Below are 5,795 nucleotides of genomic sequence, written 5' to 3'. Positions count from 1 at the left end.
TTTTTTCCCTACTGTGTTGGCAGCAGTTGCTGTCAATAACTTCAAGACTCTTGACAAGACGAATTATAAAAACACAATTTTGTGCAGACTACATTTTTATTTGTTAGCCCATCCCTCTTTCTTTCAGTAGCGGAAATTTAAATGTGAGATTCTGGAAACAAGATCTAAATTTAGCGGGAACAGTCGGGTCGGGAAGAAAATTATTCTAAGCGGAAAGCGGGCGAACAAAGAGTGAATAAAGAGGTTTTTGTTAAATGTGAGCCAAAATCATCACAATTAAAAGAACCAAAGACTTAAACTACTTCAGTCTGTGTGCATTGAATTTATTTAATACACGAGTTTCACAATTTGAGTTGAATTACTGAAATAAATGAACTTTTCCATGACATTCTAATTTATTAAGATGCACCTGTATAGCGGGAGCGGGTGGGAGTGGAATATAACCTTGCGGGAGCGGGACTAAAAAAAACAGTCCCGCGCAGAGCTCTAGCTCAAAGGCTTGGAATCAGGAAGAGATTCCTTTAAGGGGATACGACCAAGTGCCTAGAATCGTAACTAGGTCTTGGCCTGTCACCCAGGGGGCTACTGCTTGCTCTGCATGAGCTTGCTGAAGGAACTGTCTCGACAGACCCCTAGTAGCAACACCCTGTTAAAGTAGGTATCACTGAGGATACATAGGTAGAGTGGTGCCCAAGGTGGAACCGGGCCTGACCGACTCAAAGAAAGGGCACGAAGCTGCAGCGTGTAACCCCTACCATACAGGATTTTTAGAAAGAACGCAAAATGCTTGATGTGCGAACTTACCACAGCATGGATTTTAGGAAGTGCACAGAGACTTTGCGTGCACACTTACCATAACATGGATTTTAAAGATACCGTTGCTAAGGGGCCCTAGAGACTGTTTACCAGACAGACCTAGAGACCTTATGTGACCGTGGTACTCTGAGGGAGCAGTCCATAGCATACACAGAGCGTACATAGATGGAAATGGCGTATCCCATAGAACAATACGTCTGAGAAGTCACCAACTCATCATCATCATGGTCATAATGCTGGTCTGGCTAGCAGTAAGTCACCTAACTGAGGGAGCATAACACCCAGCTCTCAGCCGAGAGGGGGAGGCAGATGCTCAACCTACAGCATGTTCGTAGAAATCCTGAAGGGTAAGCGTACTGCGTATCAAGGAGGCAGAGGAAGGGCCTAGTTCGCCTGAGGAAGTAGCATGCTCATAATAACCTTCTACAGTGAGGGGAGCAATGCTGACTAGATTAAAGGCATTGCATTGAAACCCCAATCCAGTCTCGTGCTCTCTACCCGATAGAGAGCTTCATACCTCAGGGAACCCAGTGTACTCAGACCCACGCCACAGGGGGGCGACTCACTGGCTCACCATGATGACCATACAGGATTTTAGAAAGTGCGCAGAATGCTTAGCGTGCACACTTACCACAATGTGGATTTTAGAAAGTGCACAGAGCTTAGCGTGTGCACTTACCATATCATGAATTTAGAAAGATTCCGAAGCGACCTCTTGGAGGTCCTACGCTGTGAGAGTAAATTTGTTTACCACTGCTTACCACTGAGAAACATCCTGCTCCAGTCGTGCTTGCGAATCAGTCTCTTGTGGATCAGCCAGTTCAACCGTTTCATCATCAGACTCCGGCTTGAATTGGTAAGGTACAGCCGATACCATCTTTGTATCTATGTACTGACAAGTCTCCAGAGCTGTCATTCCGTCATGGCAATGGGCGTTTCGATTCCGACACGCGCTGTACGCGGTAGACCAATCCAGAGCCAATCTCTCTACGGCTCTGGACCAATCACAAAGGACTGCACCATCTGACCAATCACAGCAGTGAGGGCTCATGGAAAGGAGGGGTTTAGAGAGACTGATTCTTTGAACTGCTTCGCACGAGTCATTTACGAATCATTTAGAAATGAGGTAAAATGAAATCTATTTTTTGAGAAAACTAACGTGTTTTTTGACCTTGCATGCATGTAAACCTGTTTTAGGAGTATCATAAAACAATATTAGCAACCTTAAAAATGGCATAATAGGGGCACTTTAAAATATCTGACGATTTGACATTTTTATTACAAGGCAAAGTTAGTTCCGTTTTTGAAATGTCATGTGGGGCAACTCCCCAAAACTTATCTCTGGGCCATTGTATTATTAGAAAAATAATGTGCACAAAGCGAAGTGGCCATTACACCTCAGGTGTGCATTAATTTTCTAATAATTTAGGTGCCAATTATTTCGCTTATGCTATGGTTACCACACCTCAAGACATTGTTCAGATGATGCATTTCATGACATTTTGTGTAGGAATAATTTTTTACACATCTCATTTCAAAAAGACATTTTAGAGCTAGTACGAGTAGGAGGCTTGAGACATTGATAAAGCAGTTATTACAGACAGTGAGAGAGAGAGAGAGAAAGAAAGATTAATTGTAGCTGTATGAAGTGTGTGTGAATTACCTGAGTCATATCGTTCAAGAACATTGACGTTACTACCTCACTACTGTGAAATGTCATGTAGTTTTCTAGTTTTATTATGGTTTCATTAAGCTTAATAATTTTTTTTTCTTCCCGCCTTCTGCATCCATATGTTATTTAATTGGATCCCACTGTATTTGACTTCATCATGCTGCATATCATCTTATTCTTCTCATGGCACAAAAGAAAACAGAGAAGGAAACTAATTTGAAACTGTCACTGTCTGTATGTATGAATAGTTTTACTTTAGTTTTGAGTGAGATATGGCATCACCTTTGGGAGGAACAAATTTTCACTTGAGTGGACAATAAAGATTTTTCAGACTCCCATAGACATATTTAAATACAATGAAATGTTCAGCAAAGAGCTGCCGACCTTTAGATGGGAGGGAAACCTAAAATGTATCCTTACAGCATTCTGTTCTTGAATACAAAATAAAAAAAAAATAAAAAAAAAAAATTCCAGGTAAACACTACATGCCTGTGTTCGTTGTGGCAGAAACTCATATTTTCAGAGGCTTATTTTGCGGCTTGAGCGATTAGACAAGGTACGGAGAGAGAGACTGACTCCTCTACACAACTAGGACACAAAATAAGCGAGGAGAGACAAGGACACGCTCATGATGGAAAAGTATTTCTTGATGAATTGATGGGTAGTGCGATTTTGCTTATTGCATTTTAGGAAAGGAGGGAAATTATCAGCCGGGAATGCACGTTGACTGATTTTAAAAGCCCAACTCACCTTGCAGTGGACTCCTTTCGGGGAAATGGTTTATTTGAAAACAGTGATTTAAAATAGTGGGCGATGGATTGTGATTAGGGCAGTAGATTTGTGACAGAAGTCATTTCCTGAGGCAAAGTCTTCCAAAGATTATGAAAGAATGATGTTTTACCTCAGAAGGCCTTGGCCTGTTTTTGAAGTCCTCGTCTAGTGCCATATTCAGCCAAATCTAATTAAAACTAGCCGTTCGATGTCCTGCAAACGTGTATCATTATCTAACTTTCGAGTAGTTTCATTTATGTTTTTAATTTAGTTTTTGATAATGACATTGCTTTAAGTCATTTTTGTACCAGCAATATTCAACTCTGAGCTTTATGGACATTTACGTAACTGATGCAGATATCATCCATTAGGATGGAGGACGTATGCAGAAAATGTAGAGGATGTTAGCCTTGAGCACTTTTCTGCATTAAGTTCAAAATACCAGGATGATACATACATACATACATACATTCATATACATATATTTAATTAATACTTATTCAGTAAGGACACATTATGACAGTGAAGACATTCATAATGTTACAAAAGATTTCAAAGAATCTTTAAAAAATGTAGCACTGTTTCCAGAAAAAAATATTAAGTAGCAAAAACAGTTTTTAACATTGATAATAACAATTACATTATTAATAACTGAGCACCAATAATGTTTCATAATAACTGAACACCAAATCAGCATATTAAAATGATTTCTGAAGGATATAACATTTTTTTATAAAATATTTGATATAAAATATATTAAAATGCAAATTAAATTGTAATTAAAAAACAAGTACAATTTAACAGTTCTTTTGAATCGTAAAAATGTTTCACAATATTTCTGCTTTTACTGTATTTTTAGTCAAACAAATACAGCTTTGATGAGCATTAAGAGATGTCTTTCAAAAACATTCAATAATCTTATAAACTTTTGACCTGAGGTCTTCACTGCTTATTATTATTTAAAGAATGTTGTCACTTTTTGTCAACTCAAGGTGGTCCAACTATATGTATGGTCAATACATTTCTTAAAATATCAGATAATTTGAAATTTTTTTGACAAGGCAAAGTTAGTTCAGCTTGTGAAATGTCATGTGGTGCAGCTCCCTAAAACATTGACATTTATGAATTAACAGTTCATGGTGTTTGTTAAAAAAAAAGTACATTTCTAGGTGATTTTCTTTATCGGGAACTCTCGTATTCTACATGGTAACCATGAGCACTTTTCTGTACATTATTTGAGGTAGAGTTTGCACTGGAAAAGAATGGAAATTGTATATAATTGTATGACCTTTTATGCACCTGAGAAGAGATTTTATTTTGGTGGCCTCGACTTTGGGAACGCTGTTTCTGGTGGGACAAATTGTAATAGTTTTAGCGCATGCTGTTTTGGAAAATGAGTGTTTTAGACTAATGTAATTGAATGTGGATTGCTTGGGATTTACTTCAAGCTAGCACAGTTTTCCCCTCCGTCAAGCACAGATATGGAAAATGGACACAGCAGGCCAACAGTTCCTCCATGTGTAATGTGCCACCCGACCTTAACGGTACTGCTTCCACAGCGGAGTTCCTCTCAATCCTCTTTCCCTGTCTCTTGCTATCTCCACAGGACAGAGATTTCTTGGATTTATACAAACAGATCTCTCGGAAAAGTAGTCTAGCACGCTTCTCCTCCGCTCCTTAAGCTCCTTTCCTTTCTTTGCCGTCTCCGGTGGGAAGATGGATGGGTTTGCCCTGGGTGGCAGGGAAAGAAGTATTGCTAATATTTTCATGATCTGGGGCAATATTGTCATGACTTAACCTTTCTTGTGTGGAGGAGAGGAGGCACCCAGTTTGGCTGGTGCTGAGGCAGCAGGGACGAAGGGGAGGGGTTGGGTCCGTGTGTATATACTAACGATGTCTCCATCCATCAAAAGCCAGTCTGCGTTGTCTCCTTCTGTCCATCAAAGTCTTTTCTCATTGGCGACTCACTTCCTCAACTGTTTCAGCCTCCCTGCATTTGCGATATATGTGCATGATTTAAAAACCTGCTGCTCTTTGACTTTACTTTGTTTTTTTCTGTCCATTTCCTCTCATTGCTGACCCCCATGGGATATACTGTATATATATATGACTGTGTGTGTGTGTGTCTTATTCTCACCAAGGCTGCATTTATTTGATTGAAAATAAAGAATAAAGTAAAACAGTAATATTGTGATATATTATTACAATTTAAAATAACTGTTTTCTATTTGAATATATATTTAAAATGTCATTTATTCCTGTGATGCAAAGATCAATTTTCAGCACTGTCTGTCACATGATCCTTCAGAAATCATTTGAATATGTCAAATACAATGACCCAGTAAAAGTTTACTTCTTTCACTTTATGTGATGATGATAAAAAAAGTCATATTATTAAGTTTGATCTTTTGTCTATCATATAACGTTTAAAGTTAATAGAATCTTTTGAGAAGTGTGAATATTTTTTTTTTCTCAAATGAATATTTCACCCCAAAATGAAAACTTGCTGAAAATAGATTCAAGATATAGATTAGTT

The sequence above is a fragment of the Sinocyclocheilus rhinocerous genome, unplaced genomic scaffold (assembly GCF_001515625.1).
Source record: "Sinocyclocheilus rhinocerous isolate Xijiao unplaced genomic scaffold, SAMN03320098_v1.1 scaffold1219, whole genome shotgun sequence".
NCBI classification, from domain to species: Eukaryota; Metazoa; Chordata; class Actinopteri; order Cypriniformes; family Cyprinidae; genus Sinocyclocheilus; species Sinocyclocheilus rhinocerous.
The sequence above is the reverse complement of the archived record's forward strand: the minus strand, read 5'-3'. Positions refer to the sequence as shown.